This window comes from Scyliorhinus torazame, chromosome 14, assembly GCF_047496885.1.
Source record: "Scyliorhinus torazame isolate Kashiwa2021f chromosome 14, sScyTor2.1, whole genome shotgun sequence".
Lineage (NCBI taxonomy): Eukaryota > Metazoa > Chordata > Chondrichthyes > Carcharhiniformes > Scyliorhinidae > Scyliorhinus > Scyliorhinus torazame.
This window is the reverse complement of record NC_092720.1, coordinates 40,934,339-40,948,991: the sequence shown is the minus strand read 5'-3', so window position 1 is coordinate 40,948,991 and position 14,653 is coordinate 40,934,339. Positions and strand designations below refer to the sequence as shown.

The 14,653-nt window shown below is 52.2% G+C and overlaps 1 protein-coding gene across 6 annotated transcripts in view; it reads right to left on the bottom strand.

The window, feature by feature from the left end:
• mecom (MDS1 and EVI1 complex locus) overlaps nucleotides 1-14,653 on the bottom strand; it is a 1,243,903-nt gene that overhangs the window by 1,122,661 nt on the left and 106,589 nt on the right. The gene's annotated exons all lie outside the window — the stretch shown is intronic.

The following is a 14,653-nucleotide window of genomic DNA, read 5'->3' as shown; positions in this document are numbered from 1 at the left end:
TTTTAAACCTCGCCAACGTGATGTCACGTCAGCAAGGGGAGAATTTGTTATCTGTGGGGAACAGATGGGCAGGAAGCCCTTTATGTTAATTTATTAAAATAAATTTGAAATGAAAGTGCAGGATCCTCAAAATGTCACCGGCGAGGGGCAGGGTCAGCCCCGCAGTCTTGTGGGATTTTCTGCCGGCATAGCCATTTTTGCCCATGGTGAATGCAGGCAGAAAATCCCATCGCCTCCATGTTTGGTACCTTCACCAATTATTTACATAAATTGTAAATAATTGAGGGCCCAACACTCATCCCTGGGGCACTGTGCTCATCACATCTTGCCAACCCAAAAATGAGCCACTTATGCCAAGTCTCTGTTTCCTGTCAGCTATCCAATCCTCTATTCATTCTAATATGTTACCCCCTGCACCATGAGCTCTTATTTTGCACAGTAACCTTTGATGTGGCATCTTGTCAAATGTCTTCTGGAAATCTACATATAGTACATCCACAGGTTCCCCTTTATCCATGTTGCTTGTCAATTTCACAAAGAACTCCAATAAATTAGTCAAACATGATTTCCCTTTCACAAAACCATGTTGACTTTGCCTGATTTCATTTAGATTTTCTAAGTGCCCCGCTACAGCCTCCTTATAAAATTCCAGCAATTTCCCTATTAAGCTAATTGAGCTGTAGTTTCCTGCTTTTTGTCTCCCCGCTTTCTTGAATAGAGAAGTCACATTCACTGGTTTTCACTAGATGGGACTTTTATAAAATCTAGGGACAGGATGTTACAGTCCCGTCAAAGTAAATGGACATTCGAATAGCTTTCACAGCACCACTCTTGCAGTGAGGGGTCTGCAAAATTCCGCCCTAGGGAAGTTTGTAAGATTAAAACGAATGCATGTACTATCTCAGCAGTCACTTCTTTTAAGACTCCAGGATGAAGTCGGCCAGGACCGGAGGACTGGTCAGCTTTATTATTTTAGTACCCTTTCCCCCCGCCCCCCCGGTATTTATAATTGTTTCAAGTTCCTTTCTCCCTTTAACCTCCTGATTCACAATTATTTCTGGGATGTTATTTGTATCCTCGATAGTGAAGCTAGGCGCAAAATTCAATTCATCTGCCATTTTCTGTATTAATTCACCATCCTCACTCTCTAGAGGACTAATACTTACTTTACTTACTCTTTTGTTTTTTAAATCCTTGTAGAAGTTAGCATTAATTTCTCCCTCCTTATTGATCTTTTCATCATCTTTGCTGTTCTTTATGTTCTATTTAATTTTCAGATCTGCCAGTCGTCTTTACAGAATGATAAACTTTTTGATTCTATTTTTAACTTCTTTTGTTAGCCGGATGGTGCATCCTTCTTTGAGTCTTCCTTTCTTAATGGAATGTATATTTTGAGTACTCTGAAATATCTCCTTAAATGCCTGCCGCTGTATTTCTACTGACCTTAACCCCAACTAATTTCAAAGGTTCCTTTTAGCCAGCTGCCTTCATGTCCTCATAAGTGCCATTATTTAAGTCTAAAACACTAGTCTTGGATCCACTCCTCTCTGCCTCAAACTGAAGTGAAATTAAATCATATTATGAACACTGTATCCAAAGAGCCATTTCACCAATAGGTCATCAATTAATTCCATCTCATTCACATGACCAGATTTAGTATAGCGTGCTCTCTGGATGGTGTAGCACATGCTGTTCCAGGCTACCTTTGCCAAGTGGCGGCAGAGTGGCAATGATTGGCACTGCTGCCTCACAGCACCAGACCCGGGTTCAATTCCGGCCTGGGATGACTGTGTGGACTTCTTCCCCTGTCTGCCCCGGTTTCCCCCCACAGTCCAAAGATGTGTTGATTAGGTGGATTGACCATGATAAATTGCTCTAGTGTCCAGGTTAGATTATGGGGATAGGGGCGAAGTGAGCATGGGTAGAGTGCCCATTCAAAGTGCCGGTGCAGACTTGATGGGCCGAATAGCCTCCTTCTGTGCTGTAGGGGATTCTATGGTTTGCTTTGCCAAATCTATATGTAGATTAAAATCATCTATGATTATTCCCACAAACTCCCGGTATTTCTTCCTGTGTACCCCATCCTACAGTATGGTTACTATGAGGGAGCCTATAAATCACTCCCACAAGTGACTTCTTGGGCGTGTTTCAAATAAAAGGGAACAAAGCCCCACAGCGAGCGCGTTTAGCCACGTGTTTCCCGGTGCTTGCAGCGCCGAGAAACAATTGGCTATAAAATGCCACCGGTGTGAAATGTAGGCCTGGGGAACATGTGGCCGAAGTCGCACATAGTCTGGTTTTGTACAATGCATTTTGTGCACTGAGGAGCTCCCCTTGCCAGAACTCCTCAGTGCAGAGAGGGACCTGGCCCCCCGGCAATCCAACAACACCCGCGCAGGGCCCGCCCAGCCCCATCACCAGTGCACAAAAAATGGCAGCTTGGCATATGGTCAGTGCCAACCTGACACCCTGGCAGTGCCACATGGGCATCTTGGCAGTCTCAGACTGGCATCCAGGCGACACAAGTGCCAGGATACCACTCTGCGCAAAGGGCATGCACTTGGGGGTCAAAGGGGGTCTCCGATCCCCTGGGAGAACCCCACCAGTGCCATTCAGTCTGGTCCCATTTTGTGGAGATCAGTACTGAACGGCGCTCGCCCGCAATCTCCAAAGCGAAGGAGATTGATCCCATCGCTCGGGTAACTCAGGAATCTGCATATTAAAATGAGACTATAGCTGCCTTGCTTTAATATGCAGATTTGCGAAAAGTGATTGCGCTGCGTAGCGGCGAGCTGATTTTCGGGTGCAGCATGGCCGCTGGATCGCGCCTCTCAACTTTACTACTTTTCATCTCTACCCAAACTGATCATCTTGATTCCAAACAGAGGAATCCTCCACCCTTTCCTAACTTCCTGCCCTTCCTAAATACCATGTACCCTTTCATGTTCAGATCCCAGTCTTTGTGATCCTGCTGCCATGTCTCTGTAATGATTGTCAGATCATGCATATTTATTTCTATTTGTGCTGTTGATTCATTTGCTTTGTTACACATGTTACAGTCATTCCCTTATTCCTATCTTGCTCTCTTGTCTGGTCTTCTCTATTTAATTGATCACAATTTCCCAAACTTGTAATTGAGGTGAAAGGGAGGGCTTTAAACTAAATAGTCAGGGCAAGGGACATGACTAACCAGAACTCATCCCAGCATGTGTTCAGGTGCAGACCATCCCATCCCAGCATGGTTCAGGTGAAGACCATTCCAATGGTACAGCTTCCACTTTCCCCAGGATTGTTGCCAGTACCCCATAAATTGAAAACAATTTCTCCCATACTAATCTTTGAGCCATGTATTAACTCTCAAACCTGATTGACCCGATATCAATTTGCTTGTTGCTCAGCTAGTAATCCAAAAATTATTACATTTCAGGTTCTCTAGCTGCTCATACTCGCTCAGGTCGAACCAGGAAAGAGGTTCTGCTATGTAATTGATAGCGAAGTGGATCATTGGATCATCCCCCCCCTCCCACCAGGTTCCTCTCCAACACAAAGCAAATATGCAGGTGGTGGTCTTCCCATGTATCTGGGGCGAGATTCTCCGTTATCGGCGCGATGTCCGCCGACCGGCGCCCAAAACGGCGCAAATCCGACCTGCATCTCGCCACCCCAAACGTTGAAAAGTCTCTGGCCCGGAATGGGCTAGCAGCGACGTGACGCTATCCACGCTGGCTCACGTGGTTCACGCCGTGCGGCATCAGGCACGCCGCACAGCGTGTCGGCTCATAAGACGCGCTGCTCCCCCCACCCGACCAGAAGACCCGACCGGATGGCCGCCCGCCGCTCAGCCCCGAGGTTCCAGTCCCGCGACATTGAGGCGCTCCTGGACGCAGTGGAGCAGTGTCCTGTATCCCGGACACCGCCGCAGAGTCGCCCCACGCCACAGCCGGCATCTGTGGAGGGAGGTGGCAGAGGCCATCAGTGCTGTGGCCCTGACACCACAGACAGGCAGCCAGTGCCACAAGAAGGTGAACAACCTCGTCAGGGCAGCCAGGGTGAGCCCCCCGCCCCCACCGGATATCCATATCCCCCATATCCTCCATCCCCAATATCCCCCACATCCCCCCTCCCCCATATCCCCCATATCCCCCTCCCCATATCCCCCGTCCTCCATATGCCCCCTCCCCATATCGCCCATCCCCAATATCCCCCCATATCCCCCCTCCCCATATCCCCCATATCCCCCTCTCCATATCCCCCATATCCCCCCTCCCCATATCCCCCCTCCCCCATATCCCCCATATCCCCCTCCCCATAACCCCCATATCGCCCCTCCCCCATATCCCCCATATCACCCATATCCCCCATATCCCCCCTCCCCCATATCCCCCTCCCCATATCCCCATATCCCCCCATATCCCCCTCCCCATATCCCCCTCCCCCCATCCCCCTCCCCCATATCCCCCTCCCCATATCCTCCTCCCCCATGTCCCCCATATCCCCCCTCCCCCATATCCCCCAGACCCCCCTCCCCATATCCCCCACATCCCCCTCCCCCATATCCCCCATATCCCCCTCCCACATATCCACCATATCCCCCCTCCTCATATCCCCCCTCCCTCATATCCCCCATATCCCCCTCCCCCATATCCCCCCTCCCCATATCCCCCATCCCCCATATTCCCCATATCCCCCCTCCCCCAAATCCCCCCTCCCCCATATCCCCAAGTGAATCCAGCCCTAACCTTAACCTCTGCAATACACGCGCAACCGATGGCGTGCATTCATATACCTGTCTAACCTGCCTTTTACCCCTGCCACCACCCCCCACAGGAGAAGCGCGCACACAACACCAGGGAGCATGTGAGGACTGGAGGAGGCCCCGCTGATGAGTGGCCACTGACCGAACCGGAGGAAAGGGCCCTGGAACTGGCTGGCGGACCTGAGGACCGGGAGGTTGCTGATGCAGAGGTCGGGGGCGTACTAGCAAGTGAGCCACCGACAGCCCGTCCCCATATCCCCCCCTCCCCCATATCCCCCCTCCCCCATATCCCCCCTCCCCCATATCACCAGATCATTGCCTTTGTGTCTAACCATGCATGCTTCATTGTGTATCGCAGGAGCAAACGTCGAGGCACCCAGCCCCGCAGATGCAGACCGCCCGCATGATGCCCCTCGGAGGCCACGGGAGACGGAGAGACCCGGACCCTCTGGCATGCGACGCCTGCATGATTCCCCTCGGAGACCACTGGAGATGGAGAGACCTGGAGCAACAGGGAGACGGCGCCCCCGTCTCATGCGGGTGCGGCGACGCAGGCGTGTGCCATCCAGCGACAAGAGGGGCTGCCACAGGCCCCCGTCACAGCCAAGCCACGAAACCACAACCCAGGACACCCCTACCCAGGACACTCCTACCCAGGACACCCCTACCCAGGGCACCCCTACCCAGGAAACTGAAATACAGGACAGTGACACAGATTGGATGGGTGGAGACGAACCGCCACCCCAAAGTACCATGGACTCAGAGTCGGACGATGCGCACCACACAACGCCACTGCTGTCACCAACACCCTCCACCATCGCAGAGACGCTCACCTCGGTTGGGCACTTTAGTGATGAGGCGCCTGGTACACTCACTGGTGCGCACAACACAGCTGTCCCGGTACAGCAGGTGGAGGTAGGAGCAGCAGAGGGGCCGGGTGGTCGGAGGGCAGCCCGGCGCAAGCAAACATCTGCCGCCCAGATGGATCCCGGGTTCCTGGAGTTACCACACCCACCCAGAGGTCCGATGCAACCACCGACCCGGAGATGAGCGAAGAGGGTGACGGGCGGCTTGCGGCGGCTGCAGTTGCAGGTGGAGGAGTCCACCCGCATCCAGGAGCTGGCAGTGGTGCCAGTCATGCTTGCCACCCAGGCCGACACCGCACGGGTGGCATCCGCGGTGGAGGCAATGGGTGGGATGGTGTCAGACATGGGGAGCGGTTTGCGAGGCCTGGGGCTTTCCGTGCAGGCGGCGTCTGTGGCCCAGGGCATGGCTGCCCTCTCACAGGAGGCCACGAGCCAGCGCCAGCGGCAGATGGCAGAGGGGCTCAACTCCGTTGCACAGTCTCTGAAGGCCATGGACCAGTCTCAGCAGGCCATGGCCCAGTCTCAGCAGGCCATCGCTGAGGGCATCGGCGCCATTGCCCATGTGCGAGCCGGCGTCGCACAGTCACAGACAGGGATTGCAAACCCCCTGGGCTCCATGGCTGCAAACCTGCAGACCCCTGTCGATACCAGCACGGGCCTCCAGGACTTGCAGTACCAGATGTCGGGGGGGCACCGGATGGCCAGTCCGTTCGCATCTCCCACCCATGTAGAGGCCTGGGGGCCATCGGGCACCCCGAGGGAGGAGGAGGTGCTGGGGCCCGTTCCGGGTCCCATTGCAGGGGAGGCCCCGGAACACCTCAACACCTCGGGCTCCCCCCCCTTCCGTCCCAGGTGCATCGGGTGGGCAACGGGCAGGACAGGCTGGCAGCTCGCCATCCCAGTCGCTCGGGCTGCAGCCTGGCCCATCTAGGCCAGGACGCCCCAGGAAACGGCCGCCAAAGGGATCCCGTGTCAGAGGGCAGGAATCACAGGAGTCCACCTCCAGTTCTGCTGTACCGTCTGGGGAACCACCTAAGCGTAGTCAAAGGGCCCGTAAGGCCAAACAATTAGACACTGAGTAAGTTGGCACGGGTGCAGGGCACAGATGAGTTTTAGGGGCTAGGGCACGTGCATGAACTCCTTTCGTTATTAAAGTCAATGTTACACCGACAGAAGCTGCCTTTGTGCTCTGTCCAAAGCGTGCGGGGGTGTCATGTACATTGAGCGCCAGTGTGTGTGTGAGGGGTGGTCTTACCTCAGTCCCAGGTGTGTCTGCCCCCTTCCCCCTGGCCCGCCATCAACATCCCCCCGGGCAGAAGACAGGACCGTGCGCTGCAGTGTCACAGCCGCATGCAGGGATGGTCCGGGTGGATGGTGGTACTGTGGCCATGGGTCAGACATCGTCCAACGATGTGGAGCCAGGAGCTCATCGCAGAGCGGGTTGTCATCATCCTCCATGGCCTGCAATAGACACGCGTCCACCGGCAACTGTGTGAGCCCGGCCCGTTGTGCCACAGGTGGATCGGCAATGGGGGGGTGGTGTGCATGTGGGTGGGGTGGGGGGGTTGGGGAGGGGGGTGAGGGTGCTGGGTGGGTGGATGGGTGGAGGGTGTGGGTGGTCAGGTGTTGCCATGGTGTGTGGTCTGTGGCCATACTACCCGATTCCCACGCCCATCTAGTCAGTGAAGCGGGCGTCTATCAGCCTGTCCCGTGCCCGCTGGCCCAGCCGGTAATGGTGGACAGCCACCCGCCCATGTCTAGCCCGTCTGCCCTGACCATTGCCCCCATCCCCCTCATCTGGGGAGGACTGCGCCTCTTCCTGCTGCTCCTCCACTCCGCCGTCCTCTGCCTGCGGCACATCGCCCCTCTGCTGGGCTATGTTGTGCAGGACGCAGCACACTACAATGATGCGGCCGACCCTATCTGACCGATACTGGAGGGCACCCCAGAGAGGTCCAGGCACCTGAAACGCATCTTCAGCACGCCAAAGCACCTCTCTATCACTCCCCTTGTCACTACATGGGCATCATTGTAGCGGTTCTCCGCCTCATTGCGTGGCCTTCGTATTGGCGTCATCAGCCACGATTGCAATGGGTAGCCCCTGTCGCCCAGCAACCAGCCCCTCAGCCGGGGATGGCGTCCCTCGTACATGCCGGGGATGTATGACCGCGACAACACGTATGAGTCATGTACACTGCCCGGGTAACGGGCGCAGACGTGCAGGATCATCATGCGGTGGTCGCAGACCACCTGTATGTTCATCGAATAGGTCCCCTTACTATTGGTGAACACGGCCCTGTTATCTGCAGGTGGCCGCACGGCGACGTGCATCCCATCAATCGCGCCCTGGACCATGGGGAACCCGGCCACAGCAGAGAAGCCCACGGCCCGGGCATCTTGGCTGGCCCGGTCCACAAGGAAGCGGATGTAGCGGTGCGCAATGGCAAATAGGGCGTCTGTCACTGCCCGGATGCACCGGTGCACCGATGTCTGCGATATGCCGGACAGGTCCCCACTCGGTGTCACAGTAACCTTGACGGACACAGGGAGAGGGTGTCCCCCGCCAGTGCCACGCGGTGACAGGTGCGCCAGCAGGTGGCAGATGTGTGCCACGGTTTCACGCCTCATCCGGAGTCTCCTCCTGCATTCCCGGTCCACGGTCCATGAGGTCCTGGTACGACAGCCGGGGCCGGTACACACGGGGCGTCCTCGGGTGCCTCCGTTGCTGTGGGGCCACGACGTCCTCCTCCCCCTCCTCGTCCTGTCGGTCAGGTGTCCCTCCAGCCTGGTCGGCTGCCGCCTGCCCCTCTGTGGCAGCCTGCGCCGCCTCTCTGGCACGCTCCTCCTCCTTATCCAGGGCAACATGGACATTAGCGGCTGCCGCCATGGCGGCCAACATCGATGGCTGACCGGAAACCATGACGGCCTGTGCAGGGGGGCGGGGGGGGGGGGGGGTGCGATGGAGACATGTCATTATTGCCCATACCCCCTCCTCCCCCAGCCAGGTGGCATGGACCGCATGGGTCCGACTGTTGGAGGCTGGCGCCTGGCCAGATGGACCATCTCACTTGCCCTCGCACACCCCCTCCCCGGCACAGATCACCCCCCCGACCCGGCACGGACCCCCGTCCCCCGTCCCCCTCCCCGGCACGGATCCCCCCCGTCCCCCTCCCCGGCACGGACCCCGTCCCCCCCGTCCCCCTCCCCGGCACGGACTCCCCCCCCCGTCCCCCTCCCCGGTACGCACCTCCCCGTTCCCCTCCCCGGCACGGACCCGTTCCCCCCCCCCCCCCCCATCCCCCCCGTCCCCACATTCCCCCTCCCCGGCAGTCATCCACCCGTCCCCGGCACTCACCCCGCCTCCCGGCACTCCCCCGGAGCCCAGCCCACTCTAACCCCGCCCCCGCCGCACACACACACACACACCTTACACACACCTCTCCCCCACACATACAGACTGTGGCCACGCCATCGCCTCTCCAGCGGCCAACCCCCCAGGCCGTCACCCACCTGCACGCTGGTCGGCGTGAACCTTGAGCACTGGTTGACGCCGATTGACAGGTGGTTTGATTTACGCCGACGTGACCCGTGATCACGTCGGCGGGACTTCGGCCCATCCGGACGGGAGAATATCGGCAGCCCCGAAATCCATTGCCTTGCGCCCACCCGTGCCATTCCCCGAGGTGTGCGGCGTGATTGACGCCCCGCCGACTTTTCTCCCTTCGGCGAATTCGGCGGGCGGCGGGGGCGGGATTCACGACGGAACTCGGCGATTCTCCGACCCGGTGGGGGGTCGGAGAATCTCACCCCTGATGTCCCAAACCTGGGGCTAGTCAGGTAACACAATTTGGGCTGCTGCTCGAGTGCAAAGAAAAATGTTTATTCCCCTTGATGATCCTGTCCCAGTACCCACAAGAATGGTTTCCTTTTCCATTGTCAGTTTGCTCATAGATCCTGCAGCCAATACTTTCATCCGTACAGACTAAAAGAACCTCACACCTTTTGGACAATTGCAAAAGCTGAGAATCCCCCACTTTTACCTTCTAGGCCTCTATACCTTCTTCACTTGAAATCACAGTCTCCTGTCCCTGGCCAAATCAGAAGAGTCTATTCTAAGGGTGTGAGTGTCTCCCAATACAAAGTGTTTCCCCCTCCCTGATGCATCACTGTATCTCCAGCTCAATGATTCTTGAGCCAAAGCTCCTCCAGCCACTGACACTTACTAGGGACCTGTTTGTCCTGGCTAAGACCAGCATCCAGGAGGACCCACATTCTGCAGTCACAACACATCACCTACCTTGCTATCTTTATTATGTGCTCATTTATTTTTCTTAATTAATTTTTTTAATAAACATTTCTACTCCCAATATCCTTTACCACTGCTAGGAAACATTACTACAACCAATAAAACCTTGAGTTATGAGCTTTGAAGATACCTGAGCAGAATACTCACTAACAAATCACTTAGCTGTTTTTCTGTGATATAACAGTTGGGCAGAACACAGACGCCCAAGCCTGGACTAGACTGCTGCCTGGAAGTCCTCCCTTCACCTGCTCTTCATTACTTCACACTTCCCTCCATTAAATTTCATTTGCTATTTGTCCGCCCATTTCACAAACTGTCCATCTCCTTTTAAATTTCTATACCATCCTCCTCAAAGTTCACAATAAACTCAAGTTCATATCATGTGCAATTTTTTAAAAATATGCCAAGGGTGAGGTCATTTATAGATCAGGGAAAACAAAAATCATGCAAATTATATAAACATGATTTACCCTTATCAAATTAATGCTGGGTTTCCTTAATTAACCTGCATTCACCCAATTGACTATTAATTTTGTCCCAAATTATTTTGAAACTTCTCCAATACAGAGGTTTTAATTGACTGCCCTGTTGTTGCTGGTCTGATCATGCATCCTTTTTTGAACAAAAATATACCATTTGCAATTCTCCTGTACACCACCTGAGTCTGAGGAACATTGGAACGTTATGGCCATTGCCTCTGCAATTTTCACTCTCACTTCCCTCAGATTCCTTGAATGTAGCTCATCCCATCCTGATGAATCAATAACTTTATGTTCAGATAGCCTGTCATTAATTTTGAACCCTTCTGGTCTCTGAATTACCTAGTCTTTCACCATGACAAATGCAGAATCTGCCGTACAAATGCAAAGTATCAACTTAATATCTCAGCCACATGTCCTGTCTCAATGTGTAAATCCCCCTTTGGCCCCTAGTTAGCCCCACTCTTCCTTTTACCAACATTTTATAATATATGTCCATATAGATGTTTTAGGGGATGATTTAACGGAAAAAGAGTGCGTTTCCTGACTCTTGTAGCAACAGGAACAGCCCCGCTATCGAATGGGACTTCATTATTCTTTTTGGGCCTCGGAGGGGTATGCCCTGCCTAGACTGCACCCAGTCTCATTTCCTGTACTGAGGAGCTCCACTCACCAGTGCAGGAAGAGATAAGGCCACAATCTCTCAACCCCCCCAACCGGACTCCCGGACCCCTCCAATGCCCCGACTCACCTATTGTGGGTGGGGAAGGAGGGTGGGGGGGGGGGGGGGGTCTTCTAACCCTCCGCACTCCACCTCATACGGGCAGGTCACGGCAGGTCACCTCTGGGATCAACCCCCAGCACTAGCAAAATGCCACCCTGGCATCTTGGCAGTGCCTCTGCTGGGCTAGCTGTGCCACCAGAGTGCCCCTGGCAATGTCAGGCCAGCATATGTGTATCACTGCCAGGGTGCCACCCTACCTCAGGGGCTTCCAATCACCTGGAGACCCCCCCCCCTTCCAAGTGCCGTTCCACCTGGTGCCCGTTTGTGGGGAAGAGGGCTAAACGGCACACAGCTGGGGTCCCCTCGAAGCCGACAGATCCCGGGGGCTGGTTAGTTCTGGTGTGGAAACAGTTAAGTGAGCTTAATTGCACACTTAACTATGCAAGCCTGGGACGCACCCATTGTGAATGGAATCCAAATCACGACGTCTCGTGAGATCTTGTTAGATCTCGCGGGGCGTAATGACCATCAGGAATCCCAGAATCACTGCCCGTGTCCCGTCCCGATTTTGGCAGGACGTGGCTGGCAAATCGCCCCCATAGGTTCACTTCCATGTTAGCTGCCAGACTTCCTGCGTAAAAAAAGTTTTTCTTCATGTCATCATTGGTTGTTTTGCCAATCTCCTTATGTCGGTGTTCTCTGGTTCTCGTCCCTTCTGCCAATGGGAACAGTTTCTCTACATCTATACCCCTCATGATTTTGAGTACTTCTATCAAATCTCCTCTCAGCCTTCTCTTCTCTAAGGAGAACAACCCTGGCATTATTCCCTATACACACAGTCTAGTATATTAATACATAGCAAGAAAAGCAGTTATCTTAGTACTAACCCCAGGAAACCCCACTAGATAACTTGCTCCAGTCCAACAACCAACCATGCACTACTACTCTCAGTTCCCTATCACTCAGCCAACTTTGCATCTGTACTGATGCTGTCCCTTTTATTCCATGAGATACAACTTTGCGAACAAGCCTATTATGTGGCACTTGATCAAACCACTCCACATCAACAACATTACCCTCACCAAAAACACTTGGTTTGTCTTTCACAAATCTGTGTCAATTTTCTTTAATTAATCCCGCTTGCCCATGTAACTGTTAACTTTGTCCCTGCAAATCAAACTTTGTCCCTGCAAATCAAATTGTTGCGTGAAAATTACGAAGTGGTCATGCAAAAGACTGAAAGCCCAGGAGGAACAGCAAATGTTGTTCAAAAACAGGCATTCATACATCCCTCCTTGTTTTTTGCTTGACCCCTTGTGTGCTCTCCCCTCCCGTTTCCCTCACTTAGCCACACCAGATTTTACTTTTCTGCCTCTCTGGCACTTTCTGAAGCCATAATTCCATCTCAAACTATTCCAGAATTGTACAAGTATCTCAAAGTTAACATGAAGGTACAGGAAGCAATTAGGGAGAATTGGCCTTTATTGCAACTGGATTGTACAAAAATAGGAAGTCTTGCTACAATTGTACAGGACTTTTGAGATCACACCTGGAGTACTGTGCATAGTTTAGTTCCCCACATTTTAAAGGAAGGATAAGTTTGCCTTGATAGATGGTAGAGGTATGGTTCACTAGAGATACCCTGTGAGAGGCTGAGTAAATTTAACCTGTACTCTTTGGAGTTTAGAAGAATGAGAAGTGAACTCACCAAGACCGAATCTGGAGGGGCTTGATAGGGTGAGAGATTGTTCCCATAGATTGGAGAATCTAAAATGCAGAAGTCCCAGGAAAGTGGTCAATCATTCAGGACTGAGATGAGGAGAAACGTATTCACCCAGATGGTTGTGTATGCTCCATCAGTGAAAATATTTAAAGGATGAGATAGACATGTTTTTTGGTTTCTCAGGGATATGGGAACAGATAGGTAAGTGGAGTTGAAGTAGAAGATCAGCAGTGATCATATTGATCTCAACAACCACAACCATTTGTAGATAAGACTCCAGTCAGTGAATTGTTGCCTTGGTTCCGACTGGCTTCAATTTTACCAATGCCCCTTGATTCCACACAGGATCGAATGTTGTCTTGATGTCAAGGGCAGTCACTCTCATCTCATCTCTGTCATTCAACTCTTTTTGTTCCATGTTTGGACTAAGTTTGTAATGGACCTGGAGTTCAGTCCAGCCAGAACCAAATTCAGCATCAGTGATCAGGTCATTGACGAGCAAATGTCACTTTATAACATTCTTGATGCCACCTTCCAGCAAAAGGCTTGACTGAGTGCCCAAACACAAAATGATTGGAGTGGGTGCTTGTTTTGACAGCTTGAGAATGCTTGATTTAATTTACATTAAGTGGTTATAAGTTATTAATTTTGTGATCTCTTTGGTCAATGTTTCAATATTTCTTCGCATAAAATTGAGGTGAAGTGTTTGAAGCCTATTTTTTTAAAATTGATACTTTCATTTGATTGACAATTCTCCAGGGTTGTAGTAAGTGTTTTTTCAAAACATGATTTGTGAATGGATTTTTAAAAAAGCAGTTCCACACATGCCATTGCTACTACGATGGGGTGCATTGGTTCTGTACATTATATAACTGGGAGATTCGGCATAGAAAGGCCATAGGCTGGCATGGAGGGGCCATCAGTTGGCATTGAGTTGGTATGGGGTTATAAGGTGAATGGTCATGGAAAGGCCATTAGTTGGCATTAGCTGGTACAGGGAGTGGATGTGAGGGACAGAGGGCCTGAAAGACAACTGGAATGAAGTACCAGAGGACCAAGACAGGCCTTCTAACCAGCATTTTAACAAGCTTTGCGCAGGTCAAGGAGACACAGCCGGAGTGAGACACATCCAGAGTGGGAATTGGAACTTGGTAATTTGGTGCAGTGAGGTAATCAGGAAAGGTAAGTGGTAACTCTAATTCTTAGACTTAGTCTAAGTCTAATTCTGCTGTTTTTCAGTTAAAAGTGCAGTGTGTAGCTTAGTGTCTGAATGGCTGAAGCTGCCCCCACCCTAATTGCTGAGAGGCAGTTATCTGTCAGTCTCCTGAGGCCTGTTTAGTGGCACAAGGGTGTACATTGTATTCTTCTCTTTGAAGCTTAAGTAGTGCGAGTCACCCTGGTTAGTTGAGGTCTGTACAAAAGACAGACAGAAAGCGCACTCAGTAAGCTTTGCACAAGTGAAGGAGACACATCCAGAGTGGGAATTGGTTCAGTGCAGAGTGGGAGAGGGTGCTTTTTCCCTACCGTTTTGTTCTCTTTCTTCTGGCCTGTAACTTTTAATCTGCAAGGAGAGAACCAGAGAGCATCCTGGGAAGGTAAGAGATCCTTATTTTTTATTTTTATTACCTTTTCAAATTGTGTGTGGGGGGGGGGGGGACTTAAGTGACATCACAGTAAAGCTGTGACCTGATTGGCTGGTTGAGAATCTACACTAAATTTAAAAATTAAACATTGTTAAGCTAATTAAACATAATTACTTAATTACTGAATTATAATTTAGAGGGGTATCTAAGCCAGAG